This window comes from Lactuca sativa, chromosome 8 (assembly GCF_002870075.4).
Source record: "Lactuca sativa cultivar Salinas chromosome 8, Lsat_Salinas_v11, whole genome shotgun sequence".
Lineage (NCBI taxonomy): Eukaryota > Viridiplantae > Streptophyta > Magnoliopsida > Asterales > Asteraceae > Lactuca > Lactuca sativa.
Window position 1 is genome coordinate 163,549,115 of NC_056630.2, and position 22,674 is coordinate 163,571,788.

Genomic DNA, 22,674 nt, shown 5'->3' on the forward strand with positions numbered 1-22,674 from the left:
TCTTCCATATACCTTATCAAGTTACCACAACCCAAATAGTTTGTTAAAACAAGCCTTTTAACGATGAGAATAGTGAAATCTACGAAGGAGGGGAGAAATAACTAAGAAAGGGTAATATTGTAATTTAAAGAAAAGAAGAATAATAAGTATAAATAATACAAAGTGATGGGGAATCAACAACCACTCTTTGCAACTTGATGACACCAAAACACCAACTTGCCTCTCTTTAACATTACAATGCTTCTTTTCTTTAATCCCAACTTGCAAATTTCCCATCCCCAACTTGCATGTGTGGGGACACCCACAAGAACCATTCTAATTGTGTGTCTTGCATGTTTTTCTAACTTTTAGTGGTCAAAACTTTGTTAATTATGTTAAGAGATAGACATAAAAATGTCTTTCACTTGAATATCGTTTTGTGCAGGTCTTTCTAGAAAGAAAGATTACTTTGAAAAAAAGATAATTGTTGGTCTATTTAACATTATATTATAGTTTTAACTAATTTGAGCAAAATATTCTTTCTTTTGTTTGGTTATTGTTAGAAGTTTGACAAAATGAAGTCGATTACCAAGTCATGTAAGTATTCTTGCACGATTCATGATATTTTTGTAGCAAAAAGTGCAAATTTTGTTTTGGTAAGAGTTTTACAATCTGAAGGTATTAGTACTTAATATTTGTTATAGAATTATCCTTACATAATTTTTTTTCTATATATAATAATTTTTGCTTTATAAAGTTATACAATTGAAGTATAATATTTTAAAAATATATTTTTTGAATGAAAAAAACTGATATGTACTACTCAAACTTCCTTGTTATAATGGTAAATATGTAAGAAACCAAAGATGGTTTGTTACATGACTGTTAAAATCGCAATCCTGATTGTAAGATCGTACGATCCTAGGTATGAAAATGATCTGGATCGTAAACGGATCGTATTTGAGGTAGGATCGCAAGTAGGATCGTACGGGATACGATCTGATCCTACCTTCCCTTGAATTTTGCTTTTTTTTTTTGTTTTTTTTTTGCAAATGAATTTTTTTTTACAATTTTATGTTTTTTACCCTTACCAATTTACCGTTTTTCATTTTGTGTTGTGACTGATGATTAATATTTTGAAGTTTTTATAACTTTTGAACGAAAAGTTGAATGTTTGATATATTTTTCATGTTTAAAAATTATAACTTGTGAGATCTTAGGATTCCGATCGGGATCTTTCAAACTCAAAAACGATTCTATGTAGGATCCCGATATTGACAACATTGGTTTGTTATATTCAAATTTATACATAACCATTGATTGTTTTGGTGGTTTTTTATCCAATCTATATTTACCTATTATAGTTATAGGCAGTGGGACTTGAATATTGATGGCAATTATTTCAATATTATTTCATTAAGTTCGTCTAGGTACTTTGAATAGTACTCAAATATATTTATTAAATTTAATGTCAAGTTAAGTATTGTATCTTTCTAGATTAAAAAGTCGGACATATGATATCAGAATCTTGAATCAATAAACAAATATTCCTCATACTTATTAATCTTTGTACTTTGCTAAATTGGCTTAATGTCTTCTTGAGGATTAACAATTTTAAAAACAATTGCAAGAGGATAATAAAGAAAATGGACATAGAGCCAAAGCTTCCTATGGTTGAAACGATGTCATCTTTCTAACATTAATTAAGAGGTGATCACAAAATGATCACAGTGATCATTTTTTTTTTCAAATTGTCAAATGACCATCAAGTTCGAAACTGTGGACAGTTTCGAATTATTAAGTATGTTGCATACTTCTTTTTCATACAAAAAGGTTGTTTGAAACTCTCAAATTAAAATTTAGCACTTAGTCCTTGAATTTTCAAACTTCTTTAATTAGTTTAACAAAATTTTATGTCCGCTTTAAAAAAACGTACCCACCTACTTGGAATTTTTCCTATTTTCGAACTTGTGATGTAAGTTGAAGTATTTGTAAGCATATTGTCCGAATTCTACTATCTACATTTATGATCTTGAAATATGTTTTCTCCAAATCTTTTAACAAATTTTCTGAGGAAAAACAAACGGCGTGTTCGGTACGGAGCTTTTGGGAACGTTTGAGAGCTTCTAGCGTTTGACAAAACGCTCGGTTTTGAACAGAAAATTTTGTTTGACACTACAAACTTCTAGCGTTTAGTTTAAACAAAACACTCCAAATTCAAATATTATTTCATGTAGCGTTTAACAAAACGCTACAATCTACAAGGTACACGCCACCCACTACAAACTACCCGCTACCAGCTAATTTGGCCGAACACGCCCAAAATAAATTCACAACTATAAAAAATGATATCATGCGGTACATAACATCATCAAAAGGTTTTATATTTACCGGAGCATATTAACTATTATAGATTGATTTATTTGGTGATTGGTCCAAAATTAAACATTCCGTTGAATATAAAAAAAAATCGAGTTTTTGTGCACGGACAAAACACAAACATTATGATTAGGGGGCCAACTTCAAACTTCAACATAATACATATAAAAAAATTAAATGAAAACAAGCAACAATTTTTTTTTCAAACAACTAATTCTCGTTTCAAATTTAAATTCTTTAACTTATTTCAATGATTATAACATTCAAAATAAATAAATAAATAAATATATATATATATATATATATATATATATATATATATATATATATATATATATATATATATATATATATATAAAAGATATATGTTTTATGTTTTCTAACTGTTTACAGATTACTTTTATGTATTTAATAAAAAACAATAGGCTATTTATATATATAAAAAAAATAAATAAGAGAATAGTTATCAGATTGGGCGGTTACGTTATTTCCGGTGAGATTAAATGTTTTTTTTCTGGCGACCCGAATGGATTTTCTGGGTTTTTTTTTGTCTTCTTAAATACAAAGTTTGTGTTAAAAACTTGTGTAAATTTGATTTGATTTTTTGTTCTTTTATAGAGTTTATGAGATATTTTCCTAATGAAACAAGATTTATTTTGATCTTTCTAGTGATTTTTAGAATTTTAGTTGTTTGGTTTGGTTGCTTGATTATTTAGACTATAAATTAATAACAGATCTAAAAATCAGGGGGCCAATTTAATTATTATTGGTTTAATTTCATAATTAAACGATATATATATATATATATATATATATATATATATATATATATATATATATATATATATATATATATATATATATATATATATATATATATATATATATATAGGAGTATTACTCTATTAGAAGCTTCAAACCGGGAAGGCCTAACACCTATTACTCTATTAGAAGCTTCAAACCGGGAAGGCCTAACACCTATATATATATATATATATATATATATATATATATATATATATATATATATATAGGAGTATTACTCTATTAGAAGCTTCAAACCGGGAAGGCCTAACACCTATTACGTTCCACCACTGTTTTTTTGGTCCTCTTGTGATGGTAGGAAACTTTGTGAAGGGCTATTCCTGGTTGGCATCGGGAGGCCGCCATTAAGGGTGAAACTTTTTGGGGGAGTTGTGATGGGTTATGAGCATAACTACTACCTATGTGTTCATGCAACCCTAATTGCTTTGGATCTAAGTTTTTCACTAGTTGAACATGCAAATTAAATACCAAAGCAAAACCCTAGATCTAGCTTACAAAATTTGAAAATTACATAATACAAGGGTTTTGATGTTTACATTAATTGTTATGTAGTAATAACAAGAACTCCTTGTAGATCATTGACTCTTGAAAGCTTATTTCCTTAAATGTTGCACCTCTAATGGCTCACAAACACCGCTAGCAAGAGGATGAGAGGAAAGAGGAGGAATACACTTAGAATTTTGGCTAGGTTCTCTTAGAAAGCATAGGGACGAAAATCATAAGCCAGGGGTTCCTTATATAGCTGAGAACTGTTAAGGTTTCAGGAGGAAACCCTAATTTCCTGCTTAAGGCTTAAGCAGCCCATGGACTCCTACTAAAAAGCCTTGGACGAAATCTATAGTGCCTCCTTATAGATTTTCGTCCACTCCATTCTAAGGAGTCCACCAGCCCAGTTTCACAACTATCAATGATTTGCAAAACAGACTATGTTCTTTTAATCAGTTCATTTAATCCCAAAATTAATCCCAAAATTAATTCCAAAATAATTTCTGGTCAATACTAATTAAATAACTTGATTTCTAATTAATATATTATTTTCATAATACATTAATAAATCAATTTATTACTCCAAATAATAAACTCAACCTCTCTCTCCAAAAGTCACCCTGTAAAGTTGCTAAAGTGAAGGCAGCCCAAAAGGACCATGCTACTATCAAATCAAGTGCATACCAATTATAGTTATGGGCTTAGACACCTAATCCAACAGTTTCACTCTTGGATAAGTCTAATAACTATGATTGCAAGTATGACCTCAAAATTTGACCAGCAATCATAGCTTTCAAAAGTCGTTGTTGAAATCTGGCCTAGTCAGTTATGTGTCATTTAGATAAGTGATCAAATATTCCTCCATTCTACAAGATATCGGATGGACATGAGACATGGATTATAATCAATCTCTCTGTCCAAAGCTTGTTTCCCGATTTCTGATTTATGACGACTGATAACGGACTACTAATTGAACACATCAATTCAGTCTAGTCTTGGCCAAGCACTTTAGATGTCATTATCAAATCATCGAGGGGCCCACATATATCGTTTTTCCTGGTTAAGGCAAAAGGAACGGATAAACTTCGACTCATATGTTTGTACTATTCACTCATCAAATCACGCACAACAATACGTTTTATAACACCAAGTTACTGATGCGTTTACATATTATCAATGCACAACTGCCTCGTAAACAACAACTCATATGTCTCCGTTTCAAGAATACAAGATATTATCGTCTCAAAATTACTCCTGATAAAATCCATGAAGTAATTCTCTGAGTGTGGGTTAATCCAATACTCAAATCCCCATTTCAAAAGTACTCGTGAATGTTGCAGCAAACCATTGATATGTTAAAACCCTTAAACAATCTACAATCCAATTCACGACGGTCTTAATTCACTACTTACTTCCAAAGTATGATCGATTGTGGATGTTTTGAATAATCCAATTATTTGGGAAGTAAAACATGCGAAGTGAAACAAAATAATAACCTAATTAAATATGGTCTCAAAACTATTGAATATAAATAAAACACTTATTATTTAATCACCATATTAATTAGACTTTATTAATTGTATAATGTTTCGATTAATCAACTTAACACTTGAATTTAAACATTAGTCATACCATGTTATAAACATGCATACTATGTCTCTTTATGGTCCTTCCTTTGTGAATAGATCGATTAGAAATAATTCCAAAGAAGCTCATTTCGCAATTTCAAATTCTTATCACTTCTATATCTGTTAGAATTCCAACTTTACATGCAATTTCCTTTTGTGATGTCGAGGATTCAAAGAGAGGTGCCCGAGGGGCACGGTCTCTGTCTTTGACTTGGCCTTCGGCCTTGAGAACACAATGATTTCGGACTTTCTCTTTTCATTCCAATTCCTTCCTGATACCTCTCAAGGAAAATCTCGAATTGGATCCTAACTTGACGGGTTAGTGTGAGCTTATCTATGCGGTTATGCACTCTTCGAGAAGAAAAAAAAATCCAATGAATTTAAAACTTATTTTTCGGTAAATCGATTACGAAATTTTTTTCTAGAATGCCTAAAATTTGTTTGACATCTTCCATTTCAAGGGGGTGCAACACTTCTCAGTTTGGGCCTAATCTTTATCCTATATACCATGTTCACTTCGCCAACGATATCACACAATGTTCCATTGAAACTTTGTTACTAGAACAATTTCATGGTAATGAAGTCTCAAACTCAAAGTACATTCCTTGAACATCCTTCTTGCATTAAAGTTTCTAACTCACATGTAGATAATAACTAACTCCCACTATGGAAACATTTCCATATTCCCATATGACTATCAATTCTGAAGAAGAGTTACCTCCACTTAGAACATGTTAATATGGTCCTTCCAAATTTATACTTCCAACTGTCCACAAGCAACCAATCTTTAGCGAACCTCTGATTGCCCTTGAAAATTGTTTAACAACTCTTGTCATATCCAATTATGGTCATTTTCCCTCTAAATGCCCTAGGCATTTGGAAAATCAGAACAAGTAAATATTATAGCATATGTAATTAATCCTATATATGAAGCCTATAGGATTCGATACATAATGTCTTACATAAAGACATGATACTTGATCAGTCTCTTGCTATAATAATTCTATATATAGAATTTCCAATATTGAATCATTTCAACATGATATTCATATATGTTCATGACTAAGTTCCATTGAAATCCTTCAATCTAAACTTTTAGATTTGAAATGAAGTATAAGTGCTCTCTCCCCTATAACTTTCTATGGCGAATTTTTTTTCAAATATAGCAATTTGCAAATTGAAAACTTTGTTTCCTATAAATAGCATTGCCAACTTGCAATACTTAGCATAACTACTATGCTCACACTAGCACAACAAATATGCTCACTCCTACATATCGATTATGATATGGCTAGCATAAAAATTATGCTCCCACTAGCTTTGACATGTATTCATAAATCAACTGGACTTCTAGAAATCAATACTACTGACTTTCTTACTAAAGTTCAGATTTCTGATACGTGATGCTTCGATAAGGCTTCAACCAGACTTCTCAAGCTCATACACCTTTCATTAGATAGCATATGTGTGTGTTTAAACCCTTTCAGAACTTACCACAATAATTCTTGAACGTTCAAACTATTTCTTGCCATTTCTCACAATTTAAACTATGAAAAGGGATGCTGTAATCATATACAAATTTGAGAACGCAATTATCGCACCTACTAACCATGATATTAATAAGATTCAAAATCTACTAGCAAAAGTGTTTCCTCATAATCATCTTTATGAATTAGAGAGAAAACTTTTACCACCTAGATTTTATGGTGTATGTATTCCTATCCATGTGAATTTACCAATTCCAACCTACAATCATAAGATAAGGTTGAGGAAAAACCAAAATCAAATTTAGTTTTCATTTCATGGATTGAACTTTGATTATTCTTCGTTTCTTGCCTTCTGGTAGCACAAGGGCCTACCAGTGCTTCCAAGTTGTCAAGCAGCTCACTCATATTGATCCATACATTATCACTGACCAACATGCTTTGCCTATTGCTGTCAAATGAGAACTTATAGAACTCACATGCATAGTCAACTTTACTGGAAGGTGCACAGAAAAAAAATGTGTCAACTTAGCACGACTGGTCATCAACCACAGGTCATGCGCTAGTGATAACTAAAAGGTTTATTATTGATTGACTCCTGAAACTATTCAAGATCATTAAGACTCCCACTGACTCCTTGACATATAAGTTTTTCTATTAAGGAACATTCCTTGACAAACAAAACCAAACAATCAAAGGGTAGAATGGGTTCTTATCAAGGAAAAACACTTCATTTAATTGGTATAAGTTTATCTTTCTTTTAACCAAAACATCGCAACTACCAATTTAAACGTGCTAGAGTAAGAAAACATATCTACTCCAAATTTCATGAGGTGTTATAAACCTACTTAGTTTGAGAGGGATTTGAAGTTAATAGAGTATGACTCTAAAACTTGATTTGGAAACGAAGTATGAATCATTGCTTGATTAAACTATTCCAACAATTATCAATTCCTCTTCTTAGAGGATCAATTGTGACATAGTTCCATAATCATTAAGATGATCATAAAACATGATACTAAAGTACTCTCCATTCCTTTCAGATTGGAGAAACCTTTATCTTTCTGCATAATAGATTCTTCTTATTTGTTCTGCCACTCTTTGAAACTTTTCAAAGAATCAGAATTACACTTAATCATATAAGTATAACCATATTTACTAAACCATCAGCAAATCATGACGAATAGCTTTATCATCCTTTGTGGTGGATCGAAATAGTCCACATCAATGTGTACTAGATTTGTTAGTCCTTCACTTTGACTCACACAAACATGTGATCAACGAATTAGTCTTAATCTTCCAATGATTAGGATTCTCATACATCACACAATTCGAATTGTATGACTTGAAGTTTCTATCCAACTGAAACTTGGGTGATGAGAATTCTTTTTCACTAGGTCAATTATGACATTACCACAAATGATATAACAAAGAATCAAATCCATATTTAATATTGCTAATAATAGAAATATAACCACCAATTTTCATAGATGCCATTGCGATGATATATAAAGTAAATGAGATAAAACCAAAAATTCACTTTATTGATAAAATGCGGAAACATTTATCCTTACAATGCAAACATATGAAAAAGTAGTAGATTTAGGGTTGGTTATGTGTTTTTCCTTAGGGGTGTATATTGTGGTAGTACACCAAATATGGTCATAAAGGGTATATGTGGAATGAGTAAGATATCATGAGAACACTTGGTTCAAATTATTGGCATGGTTCTTATTTGGGTTATAGCCTTTGAATTTGAAACAAGAGTATAGCCGCCTATCTTATTCTCTGGTTGTGTGCGACCATGTTTTCGTTGGAATTTGCATTAGAAGTAGCATGTATTGTGAAAGGAATTGTGCAAGATAGAAGGGTATAGACCATGTTAGCTTCTGTTAGCATTGAGAGGGACGTTGATTGGGTACCTGAAAGTTGGTGTATTAGTGGTTGAGTATCTTTAGGCGTGTGTGGTGGTAGTCATGAGTCTTCAGGCCAGTGATGGAATGATGCCAAGATTGTCATAGTGCCATGATGTTATCATTTTAGTGGTTAGAATGTGTCACGATATATCGTGAACCAGTGGTTGTATGATTCCTATGGGTGGGACCTGGTAATCATTGGATTGAGATTGTTAGGTCTCTAACCATTAGTCTTATTGGCATGTTTGGGTGTTAGTGCAGTTTTGGGAGTCTGGAGACTCAGTAACCATCTGGTTTGGATCATGTGGACAATATAAGGTTGTTGGGAATATTAATTATATATCGGAAATCTCTGGCTAAATGTTTGCATTATGAACCCCATTTCTTGTGAGCTATTTATTAGGAGTTTGGTTACCAATGTTGGGTATCGGTTTTGAAATCTCGATTCATGAAGTCTGTTCTAAACGCCTTGAGTGATTTTTCAGGTGGATGTACACCTGATCTGATGAGGGATTTAGATGCAACGTAATATTCTTGGATTAACCATCATTATGCTCGTCGGAGCAGCGGGTCGGTGATGGCTTTTCAAGAAGTCAAGTGTGTATTTAAGTTTTTAGGCATAATTTATGGACTTGGGATTGGGTGAAATTCATGATCAGGATGTTTTGAGTATTCTTTCTATATGGTTTGGTGATGTTCCTAGTTAGGGAACTAGGGGTAGGTGCGACGAATGGATGATCATCAGTCTTAGGGTGTAACACCCTGTTTCGATTCGTTTCATAATTCAGGTCTGTGACCTGAACATCAAGTTATCATAAGGCTTCAGCCTTAGGTTTAGAACCATTTTGATGTGGGTGATGTAGATTATGTGATCCAAGAGTTCAATTTGTGCTTTGGGTCAAAGGGTAAAATGGGAAAAGTAGTGTTTCAGACTTCTTTTATGAATTATTGATTTTATTTTGATGTTTTTGAAGTCAAAAGTAATTATACAGGGTTGTATACCTCCTCGATACCTTTCCTTGGATATAAAAATCATCGAAATTTGGAGTTGAAATGAAAAAGTTATGACCGTTTAAAGTTAGGACGATTTTTGGGTTAGCTGTGTACGCTAAGCGTAATGGGGCATCCCTAGTATGCTGGGCATATGCGATTAGTGCCCAAACCCTATTTTCGTGGTTTTAGCCTTATTTAAGCTCCTTAACTTCCACAAACCCCATACCATTCTAAGTCTCCACCTCTCCAACACCCTTTCTTGAAACCCTAACCCTAGTTTGAGACCTGTGAGCAAAAAGAAGGTGTTTTTAAGTGCTTTGGAGTGTTCTTGGTTTACCTTGGAGAAGAAGAAAGTCATTGAATAAGTGTTAGTTCCATTGGAGCTTGTAGATCCAGACCTTGTTCACCTTGATCTTTCTTATGGAGGTATAAAGTTTGAATCATGATGATGAAATTGTTAGATCTAGCTAGTTTTGGGTGTTATGAGCCTTTTGTCACTTTAAGTGTACAAAGTTTAGATCTTGAAAGTTTTTGACCTTGTTATGGATAGAGTTGGAAAATTTATCCATATAAACATCATACTAATTTAGATCTAAAGGTTGGAGACTTGGACTTAATGGATTAAGTTGAAAAAGATGCATTATTGGTCCCTTTGAGACTTAAAGACTAGATCTTGTTTGTTGGGACCATTCTAATGGATAAATTTGGAAGATTTATCCATTATGGAGTCATTAGGAACCATAAAAAAAATGTGACCTTGGTCCCTAGTTTTCCTCCATGCGTGGTCTTGGATGTCTTAATGGGTTAAGAAGTTAGGGTTTTGGATGTTAAAGACTTAATAGCCATGTAAGACCATAAAGTTGGAAACTTTATGGTTAATGATATCATTTGTGGATTAGATCTGGATTTTAGACAAAACAACTTAAAGGATTAAGCTCTTAATGGATTGGGAGGATGGCATCCGCGCATGTTGGGCGTACTAAAGGGTACGTTGCGAATACGTGGTTAGCCCCTCGACTTCTGGTCAAGGCGTAGTACGCCTTGCATACGTGTTTAGTATGCCCAACGTACTCAACCGAGCTGACCCAGTCGAATCGGTTGAAATTTGATTTTGACTAGGATTTTGGCCAAGTTTGACCTAAGGGAATTTTAGGTAATTTGATTTATAGTTTGAGATTTGGGTACCTGTTAATTGAATGGGTGATTGGTAGAGATATATTTTAGAGAAGTGATTGGTGCAAGTATTCTTTAATACAATGAGGTGAGTCTCTTCACTATACTCATGGGTCAAAGTCACCAATGCCGACCCACTAGATTATGTTTGTAGGATGATGGTTTTATTTGTGACACTTGTTGATATGCCTATATGTGCTTGTTGTCATTGTGACTCATGCTCATATGTTTGTATGCTTATTTATGTGGGGTGAAACGAACCCCAAGGTTAATACAGATCCGACACAGCTTCAAGCTATTATATAGAGTCATTATGGACTCGAGGTTGATACGGACCTGACACAGCCAAGTGTTGTAATATTTGTATATATGTGGTATATGGTATTTTGGGGGATTCACTAAACTTTGTGCTTACAGTTTCATATTTATGGGTTCAGGTATTTTAGGTTCAAAAAGGAACGGACCGGTGTGACTGCACAACATCCCCTATATTTTTCCTCATTAGAAATTAATGATATTACTATAATGTTTAAATAATATATTCACTTTGATCGGTCTTGGAACAACTCCTTTTGTATGATTTATTTTTTTAAAAATGAAATTTTTACCTTGCATTTTCGGGACGTTACATAAGGTATGGTTTCTAAAGTTTAGACTGACGGGGTCCTGGTTCCAAGGATATATTGATGGGGTTGGTTTGGGGTTGTAGTTTCTAGAATTCCTGGTTTGACTAGTTTTCAATGGAAGTTGGGTCTTACAGTTAGGGAGAGAAAGATAGTTGTTGTGGTTGAGTATTTTCAAGTTTTGGGTTGTTAGTTGGCAATTATGGGTTTTTGAGTGGTGTCTCGAGTTTTATTTATAAGATGCCTTGATTTCGAAGTGGTTAGAGGAAGCTTATGAATGTGTTGGCGTTGTTTCCAAGGATCCTAACCAAGACAAATTTTGAGGACGAAATCCATTTTAATTGGGGGAGAGTTTTAACCTCATATTTCGAGAAGTTTATTATTTGGGGATTATAGACAATAAATGGATCAAGTAAATGCCTTGAGCTTCAAGGGAATAGGGTTTAGACCCTATTGTATGTTGATAATATTGGTTATGTGATCTAAGCCCTTGGTTTGTGTCTTGGAGTTAAAGGATAAAATAGGAAAAGTGATATTACAAACTTCTTTTATGAATTAAGGATTTCAGTTCGATGTGTTTTAGGTCAAAAGTAATTAGATATAGTTGTGGGTCTCTTAAGTACCTTTCGGTGCATATAAACAATGCCGAAAACGGATTTGAAACGAAAAAGTTATAACTGTTTGAAGTTGGAGTGAAATTAGGTGAAAACCTATTCTCATGAGGTTAAAATTATATTCACATGATGTGAGGATCCTATTCTTATGAGGTGAGAAGTATATTCTCACGACGTGAGAACTATGCAGCCCAAGCCCACAAATTTTTAGGAATTTCAAGGTATTTAAAGGCAAGGATTCATGTATTAGGGTATTTTGTTAGCGCCCATCATTTTTAGAACCCTTTGGGAGAAACCTAGCCTCCATTTTCATTATTTGAACCTCCCCTCTCCCTTCTCATCTATTTTTGGAGTTTTTGGTTGTTTTGGAGCAATGTTTTCATGCAAGAATGATCCTTGAAGCTTGGCAATTGAAGTTCTCTGCTTTCATCTACATTCAAGACCTTTGTAAGTTATAAAGTTCCAAGCTTTGTTACATTTCGTCGTGGATCTAACTGTATTTTGTGTTTTGGTCCATTTTAATGGGTTTTGAGTGAGAGTTGGGAACAGGGTCGGTCCAAACGCATATGGGCCCGGGGCGAAAAGAAAAAAAGGGCCCCTTAAAGACAAAAAATAATAAAGATTCAAAAAACATATCATTTATTCTTCACTATAATGCGTTCGATTAACAATAATAATCAAGCCAAATTGTTTATCTTTTGAACTAGTTTGAGTTTGAGCCAACTTTAAGTCCTAAAAATCACATAGGTAATAATTATATATATATATATATATATATATATATATATATATATATACACACACACACACTACATATCCCAGAGATTTTAGGCCCCCTGGAGACGTGGGCCCTGGGTGGTCGCCCGGGTTGCCCACCGTCTGGACCGGCCCTGGTTGGGAATCAAGTTTGCAACTTTATTACTCTCCAAGATCTCAATAACATTGTATGTTTCAGATGTGGACTCCAACACCTTTTGATCAGTTTAGAATGATTCTTGGACCTCATAGACTAGGAAAGTCTTGATTTTTTTGCCTTCCCTTTTAACCATGCAAGTTATCTTGGTCACTTAGGTCATTTTGGTGTATTAAAGTTTTGATCTTGAAAGATTGAGACGTTATTATAGATATAGTTGGAAACTTTATCCGTCTAAACATCATGTTGATTTAGATCTGAAGGTTGGAGACTTGGACTTAATAGATTCAGTTGATAAAGATGCATTCTTGGTCCCTTTGAGACTTAAAGACCAGGTCTTGGTTGTTTGAGCCATCCGAATGAATAAAGTTGGAAACTTTATCCATCATGAAGCTATTTAGGAACTAGATATGAGTTATGGGCCTTTGTCTGAAGAGATTAAGCGCTTAATGAATATTTTGGCCTTCTAACGAGAAAGTCACGACGTGACATGGGATGTGTAACGACATGATAATGCACATGATGACGATTGATTTTCGTTGCATTCTCACGACGTGACTAAGGAATGGTCATGACATGACATTGACTTTGACTAAGCTAACGGCTGACCTTGTGGACTTTGACCGTTGACTTTTTGACCAGTTTGAATTTTGGTCAAACTTGGGTAGAATTGAGGATTTGACTAATGATTGGTCTTGGTTTGGTTTTAGGAAGTTTGGGTTGACCGTTTTGTTACCGAGGTAGATGTTGAGCTTCTAATGAGTAGTTCAGGTGGATTTTCCTCACTGTACTTGTGGGTGAAAGGGAATAATTCTAACTTACTAAATTATTTTATGTATCCTTGTGTATAGGATGTTGTTATGTGGTAGCGATCTGTTAGATTGGTAGATCTGCATAATTACCTATACTTGTTGGTTATATGTTTATGTTATTTTTACATATGTCAACATAGTGCAGTTGGGTTGAGGCGGTCATACTTTGTGTTGAAGGCCTAGATACCTGGGGCAGTCTAGATAGGTTATAGGCCTTACGAGGCGGTCCAGTCAGGCCATAGGCCCATAGAGTGGTCTAGATAGGCTATGGACCTTGCGAGGTGGTCCAGTCAGGATGAAGGCTCGTATATGCATGTTCTTATATGTTTGGCTGTGTGTGGTATTTTAGGGGAAACTCATTAAGCTCTGGCTTGCAGTTTGATTTCATGGTTTCAGGTACATTAGGTGATTGGGGCAAGGCAAAGACGTGATTATGCACATCAGCCTTGGAAATTTTATTGATAAATAATTTTGGGATACTCTAATTTATGATTATGGCGTTTTTGGAAATAATGCTTTGTATGACATATGGATTATAAAATGGTTTTGAAAATGAAAAGTTTTACTATGATTTTTGTGATGTTACAATATTCATGAAATAATTAACTCATAATAACATGAGTCCTACAATGCAAAAAGCAAACAACATTCGAGCAGAAGAATTCTACAGGCCACAAAACATCAAAAGGCATCCTTCCTAATAGGCATCTCTCTAAACATACATTCTAGCATGCAACTTTGATCATATCCCCATGCTATCTTCTAGCATGAAAAATAGATAACATAACCTGCATTTGTATTATGGGAATCACTTACTTCAACTCGGCATAAATCATGCATCGTGCCCCTTTATTTAGTAAAAATCATTTTAGAAAAATTATTTTCTTTTAAAAAAAATTATCAATTCCTCAGTTTGAGTTCAGACACGCTCGAGAGTGTGCCCGAATCCCTCAACCCAAGACTCTAATACCAAATTGTAACATCCTAAAAATGCCAATACAAAATTTAATTTTAAAACATCGAGTCATATGGACATTGGTTCCAAACCTAATTAGTGTAACTTGTATTTTCAAACATTAGGGTATATCAAAAATAATCAATGCGGAAAAGCCATCGGGGGATGCGGTGCAGTCAAGTCGGGCCCTTCCGTTTGGAATTGGAAATATCTATAAATGTTTAAACCACCAAAATGTAAGCACAAAGCTTAGTGAATTCCCAAAAATACCACATACCATACAGAAGATAGGAAATGCTATGGGCCATCCATAGTCTTAGGTGCTTTTAAAAAAAACCACTTCTGACCACTTATTGTTACGTTGTGCAGCACACGCACAACACTTGGCCCTTCGCAGCTGTTTGTTTTTCAGAATACTTCTAACTTAAAAACTGTTGTGAGTGTGTTGTGTGGCGCAAAACTTGACCCTCTGTTTCAAACCTCTTCACACCTTACTTTAACTTATTGCAGTAGTCTGCAGAGGTTAAAAACAAACATAATTTTTATTACATGTTGCAATCGTTTGGTACCCCTGTTTTGCTATAGAGGGTTGCAGAGGTGGTCCGCAGACTTATGGTATTTTCACTTCGAAAAAATGAACAACACCTTACTGTCACTATCAGTCATGAGCCAACCATGGTCTTTCCTTACTACACTAGGAGCCAAATCTTGTTCTTATGTACAAGTGCTAAGAGCCACCTACAGGTCTTCCTTACACGCATCACAAAGGAAACTAGTAACATACATATAACTACCTGAGGCCAGACTCTGATCTTGCATATAATTGCCAGGAGCCATCACCTGGTCGTCATACATATGCTAGGGGGCACCACCTGCTCTTCCATGCAAGCTTCACATAGACAACTAGCATCAAGTATAGTATAGTGAGAAGACTTACATTTCTCTCAAAGTCAGCTAAACCACAACCTAATGTCACGCAACATATGCTACAACACTCCTATCAAAACATACAAGTTCCAACCTTACGGTACACACTAAATCAGTCAACCCAAGTCAGCAAGTTAACGATCAAGTTCAAAGTCAACAACAACAATGCCAACGGTTGACCCTCACGTCGTCACCAACCCTTGGTCACATCGTGAGAATGCACTAAGCCAGATTCCAACTCGGTCAAGTTCTAACTCAACTAACTCAGTCACAAAAAACCCAATAGCTAATATCACAATTCAAGCCTTCCGTGGTCATATTGTGAGCACATCTAGACAAATTAATCAAGCAATCCTCCATTCTCACGTCATGACACTCTCCTAGTCACGACGTGACCACTACCTGAAGCAAAATCCTAATGGTTTGAGTCCTTAGTCCAATAAGTCTTCAACTACAAATTTTCCAAAAGCTTTAGGGACTCCAAAGGTCTATAAATATGAAAGCTTTATGTACATGCATACTCCATGCATGTCCTCTACCATACCTACGTCAAAATCCAATAAATTGACTTAAAACACTTGCAAGGTTCTCAAACCACATCCATATCTTATATCTCTGAGGTATGATGCTCAAGGGACTCAGGATGACCATACAGTTACCAACATTAATCCATCCCATCACTCAAATGAAAACCATGAACCAAAACAACTAGATTTAAGATAATAACTCATAAAGGTAGAGACTTCAATCCTAACAAATGGTCCAGAAAGTGAAATCAAAGATGGTATAATGTTTATTGCTTGATCCTTACACCAATCCTCCTTCTTCTTTCTTTAAAGAGCACCAAAACCACCAAGGATGAGCCAAAACTGCCAATAGGGATTAGGGTTAGGGTTTTTTGAGGTTTGAGGGTGATGGAGGTGGATAATGAACCCTAAAACTGAGTTAATGTGGTTTAAATACGAAGGAAACCCTAAATGATCATGGGCTTCGGCTGCAGCCTTCCTCACATGGTGACCACCTATGTGTCACGTCATGACCATATTCCCGATACATGTTCTTCATGTTATCTTGTCACATCATGACCTATCTGCGGGAACGTCGTGACACCCAATTTTCGACAAACACCGAGCTTTTGACTCCTTAATGCTCTAACCTGATCCATTATGGAAACGGTTGTTACAGATGAATCAAGATATAATTATCACATTAGTTAGCATTGCTTAATAATTCAATATAGAACCTAATAGAGAGTTGTTTGAAAAAATTAATCGTATACATAACTTGGATAAAGGAAATTATGAGTACTATGAATAGTTTCTTTCGACTATAATATTTTTTTTACAAAAATTGTATGTTCCCACTAAAACTTATTCCTATCCCAAAAATTCAGGAACTACATTATTTTAATTTTTAAATTTTGAATTACCAACATGTAAAATGCAAGAGGAATTCTTATCTAAAGACGTGATCAATTGTTGTTTTATGCTTAAAGGTTTGGACGTCTTAAAATTATATTATTATTATTATTATTATATTCAATCCATTTTTAGGAAAGCCAAATTTCTTTAATATATTTATATATATATATATATATATATATATATATATATATATATATATATATATATATATATATATATATATAGGGTTAGGTTCAAATGTGTATGAACATCTATTATGTGGATGTGTGGACAATGCTATTCTGTGAGAATGACTACGAGAATTGTTGTATGGTAATGTGAATACGTTCAAGCTCACATAACTATTATCATTATAACGTATTTTCACTAATTAAATCGTCTACATGGTATTGTAGAATTTTTTTATTCTCGGTCTGTCAAAATGCGTTCTTTATAATCATATTCTATAAAAATGAGAATGAGTGAAAAACGATGCGTGAGAACAAAAATGAATAAGAATTAGTGACAACGCATGATAGTGACGATGTTTATGTGAGGTTGAATGTATTTTGATTACCAAACACCCTATTCTCTTAGTTATTCTCATAGAATAACACTATCCACACATGTCCGCAAAATATATGTCATCCACAATTTAACCTAGCCATATATATATATATATATATATATATATATATATATATATATATATATATATATATATATATATATAACATGTTATTGTTTAAACTTACAAAAATATAATAATATTACTATCAAATCTTGTTGAACCTTGAAGTGACCTTCACCGAAGTCCAAAAATACTAGTCGCAGTCAGAAGTTAAGTGATCAGAAGTCTTGGCATGTTCCGAAGGAAGAATCATCAGAACATTGTTTTGTTATAAAAGAAAAGTCGACTCATATTTTGTCTGTTTGTGTTAGGAGTTAATGTCTATTGGGTTGTACTGATTACCGGTTAATGAGTAGATCACTTATGTGACAACCCGATATTTCGAGACAATATAATGTAACACTAGTCAAATTTAGGTCAAAATTTAACTTTCCTAAAATCTTATTTGGGTTAAATAAAGTGGTAGGAATCATATCAAGGTTTTTGTACATATAAAGAACACTAAAATCCGAGTTATAACGAAGAAGTTATAACTATTCTAAGATTCCCGACAAAACCGGCAATACGGATAGACATAAAAACATGAAGTTTCAAGACAATAGTTTTTAGCATTAAGTATCTAAATGAAAGTTGTAGATATCATTAAACCGTAAATGTATGTAAAAAGAACGTCCAAATCTGACTTCGTATGAGGAAGTTATGATTTTTCCAAGATCCGGATATAGCAGTAGACATCTAAAAACTCGAAATAGAGATCGAGAGATTTTTGGCCAATACAACCTAAATAAGAATCAAAGACATCAACAATATTAGTGCAACGGTGAAAAGTCTGACGAAAACGGACATCAGATGAAGGAGTTATGGATTTTTAACGGACTTTTCCAGTCCCGGCCCGTTAAAAATAATTAATTAAAAATAAATTCAAAATTAGTCAACGGAGTCTAAATGAGAGTTGTAGAGCATATTTTCAGCTACGCGTGCATGTAAAGAACGTCGAAAACGGAGCTCGTATGCGAAAGTTACGGATTTTACAAGTTCGGGGTCCAAAACCCCATGCTGTCAGGTGACTCACAAGGTGAACAAAAAAACTCACGAGGTGAGTTGCCAGACTAACCCTTCCAGAGCAAGTTAACGAGTGACGCATGCCATGACGATTCGGGACCAAACTCACGACGTGAGTTATGAAAAAATCACGAGGTGAGAGTCAAAATTGTGACTATATAAAGAAATCTAAGCCTTTCGAGTTTGGTTGCTCAACCCCATCCTCTCTCCTACTTCTACACGCTATTAAACCCTTCTAAACCACCCCGAAGCCTCGGTAACACCTCACACACACGATGCGAGTCCCAACGCTCCGAATCTCCCGAGAAACTAACTTCTTTCCAGTCGAAGTACTGCCCGCGTGAAACTCATTTCTTCACCCAAGACTCGTGGTTACGTCAAGTACGATCCTTCTTGGAAACGAAACCCTGCTCGATTCACCACTTATCAATTGAGTTAATACCCCTATAACTATACTTTCAAATGTTTTATAAATGAATTTTATACACTTTAAGGGGGGGGGGGATACAAATAAACACACGGTTATCATCGTGTGAAAAACATAAATCTTTTGTTATACTCTTTGTTATATAATCAATCACATGCGATTTATAACTGTGTTTTCGAACAAGGGATTTCTTTTACTTTACACTGTCTTATCAAACAAACTACTTTTAAATCGTTGTATACACTGACATCAAGTCATCAATATTTATTATTAAACTCATTCAAATGTGTTATGAAATTTCCTTTTAAACTTATATATTATGTATACATATGTTGATATAAAAGTACTACTGAATCAGTTCAATACCTTTGAGTAGCAAAGGTGTACATTCATTTCTTCAAATACTATAACGGAACCTACTAGTAAACTATAATAGGTATAGTTTCAGAGAATACTATCGTATACAAATACTATAACATAGAACACTATGACAAAAGAACATACTAATATACTATGACAAAGAGAACATACTAAAATACTATAGTATAAGAACACTTACAGATCTAACTATACCAACATTTTATTTACAAGTATACATTCTTCATAACAAGGATAATCTTTTCATACAAAAGGTATTTCATCATATTACTCGTGAATTTGTTGTTAGCAATCATGTGAGACATATGACTTTGTTAGTACCAAAACGAAAGTCCCTATCTTTAACCAGAGTCTCCTGGAGGGAGAGCGCGAATTTGTGTATAGACCTATACGGGATTGACGAACCCACACCTAAACTATAAGCTCCAGTTAGACCGGTAGGTCTGGGGTGACAAATGTCGACACTAGTACTACGTCTAGTATGGTTATGAGAAACTTACAAACCGCGGAAACAACAACTCTTGTACGTAGTAATACACATTTAACTCAATTATGCTTAGGGGGTAATAACTATACTATGGGATATTATTAGCATGTTCACAATTCGGGATAAACACCCTTTTAACCAGTTTTACTTAAACAAAAGACTCACAGAGAGTATTAAAAATGTATTGGTTTACAGAGTTATCAAGTGCCTTGGCGATTTTATACATACATAAATCTATTATTTAGGCATGAAAAACTTCATTGTGTTATAGTTTTGGAACCTTTAAACTACCACACACTTATGGATAAATGTTGGACTTTTAGAAACAAATATTCAAAAATAGTCAGGCCTCGATAAAAGGCTACTTTTATACAAGTAGAAAATATGGGATTTTCTAGGAGTTTTCAAAACATATACAAACAATTACGTTGAAAAATTTCAAACGTTTTCATCATACTTATACAAACAATGACATTAAATATGGATGAACTCACCAACTTAAATGCTGACCTACACTTTCAAAATAACTTGTATTCTCAGGTCACCAGTAGACAGGTACGATGACCAGGTTTTGCGAACACAGAGCAGTCAAGACTCGTCTTTTATTTTGATTACTTGTTGTAATGTCTTATTACTATGAAAGAACACACATGTATTAAACTATTACTATTAATTCAATGTACGATGTTGTTGCTTGTTTACTACTTTGCATTGTTATGATACTGTATATGAAGCCATCCACCCTCGAACAATTCCGCCGTTCAGGTTTGGGGATGTGACAACATAGTCATATCAGTATCTTTAAGTTGTACTTTATTATATGTTATGCCATCAAGTTGTGTCTATAAAAGGGGAACCGGGTTGTGGTTCTCCTTACACCTTTCACGATGTCTTGTTGAGCACATCTTAATATATTGAAGATTGTTCTTTTTTATAACTTGTTTATTTATTTACGCTTCTGGTCTTTCATTATCATATTATGTATTAGTTGTTAAGTTAATTCTTCCGTACTTACTTATTGTCATTTAACTAAGAGCATTTTCTTGTTTTCATCATTTGGTATGAGAGCCTAGATTGGTTGTTTACTATACATCCCCACTAAATTATCATTGTAAGGAACTTTGGTGACTTACATTTATGGGAAGCCTGGAAGTATTCTTCATATACCATCATCGCTCAAAAACATTTTTAAAATGGCTAACTTACAAACGATATATGTTGTCAATATCTCAAAAAGTTTGGGCTATTCCACAAGAGCACCAATACTGATTGTTGATGAATACGAGAAATGAAAAACTATAAATGTGTAATTTCCTAAAAAGAAAAAGGAAGGATGTTTGGTATTCCATGATTGAAGGTCCTTATGTGGTTCCAACACTTCCTCTTGATGAACTTGTTGGTGCCCTATTAGGTGGTGGTGTTAGGGCTTAACGAAGATGAGTACCACAACCTTCAACACTGGAAGACATCGCCAAACTAGAAAAAGGATGAAATAGCTTTTACCGAACTTGTTTGTGGTGTACCGCTAGATATTTTTTGACGACATCAAGTTGTGTGAGTCTGCTCATGAAGTCTGGGCAACTCTTCAGTCTCTGTTTGAAGGAACTTAAAATGTCAAAGATAAAAAAATATAACGTCCCAAAAATTAAGACTAAAAAATTTTCACTTTTAATTTAATAAAACTATCATCCAAAACATCATCATAAAAATCATGGTGGAACAAGTGTATCAACAACATCACAAAACATCAGAGTAACATAAAATCCAAAACGAAGGTTGTGTGGACTGCAATCATCTCGGGCTCTTCCCCTTCGAACCAGAAGTACCTGAAAACATAAACTGAAAACTGTAAGCACAAAGCTTAGTGAGTTCCCTAAAATGACACATACCATACATAACAAATATATGATAGGCACCACCCAGCGTCGGGCGTTGCCCGACATCGATCCTCGCTCGGTATACAAATTTGTTAGTCATTAGGCCCCGCTTGGTATACATCTAAACAGATAACACATAAAACATGTAATAATCACATAGATAACTAGCATATATAATGGTAATTGGGCCCCGTCCAGTATAGATATACACACATAACATATGCAAGAGTCACATAGAGATCTAGCATCCTAGACATAACAAAAAAGGGCCAAAATTGGTGCCTTCGACCCGCTAAACTCAGTAAGGAAACTCACCTCTAGCTGTTGAACACTCAAATGAATCTCGGTCAGTTGGTCCAGAAAATCCTTGCGCTAACATCATAAAAATAATATCCAATTAAGAATTGGATCTCGACCCGTAAACCAAAATCTATGCCACTTAACCCATAACTAGGGTAAATGACTTACCCTTTTTCTTACTTGATCCAAAACCAAGGCCCAACCCAACAACTCAAAGGCCTGATTTCCTAAATGACAACCTAAAGCCTAATTTGGCCCAATCTTCCAAATTGGGCCCAAAAACCATCATGGGCTTAAATCCAAGGAAGCCTAATATACTCGTCAAAAGCCCAAATCACAAGTCTAATGGACCATTAAGGCCTAAACTCAAAAGTCCAAAGCATGGCCCAAATCCATGAACGT

The 22,674-nt window shown here is 34.3% G+C and overlaps 1 long non-coding RNA gene across 1 annotated transcript; it reads left to right on the top strand.

Moving 5' to 3' along the window:
* The first annotated feature begins 507 nt into the window (after positions 1 to 507).
* LOC128128180 (uncharacterized) lies at positions 508 to 20,799 on the top strand. The gene is made up of 2 exons (XR_008225976.1): positions 508 to 576; positions 20,636 to 20,799. It is a non-coding gene; the product is annotated as an uncharacterized LOC128128180 (long non-coding RNA).
* Positions 20,800 to 22,674: the final 1,875 nt, after the last annotated feature.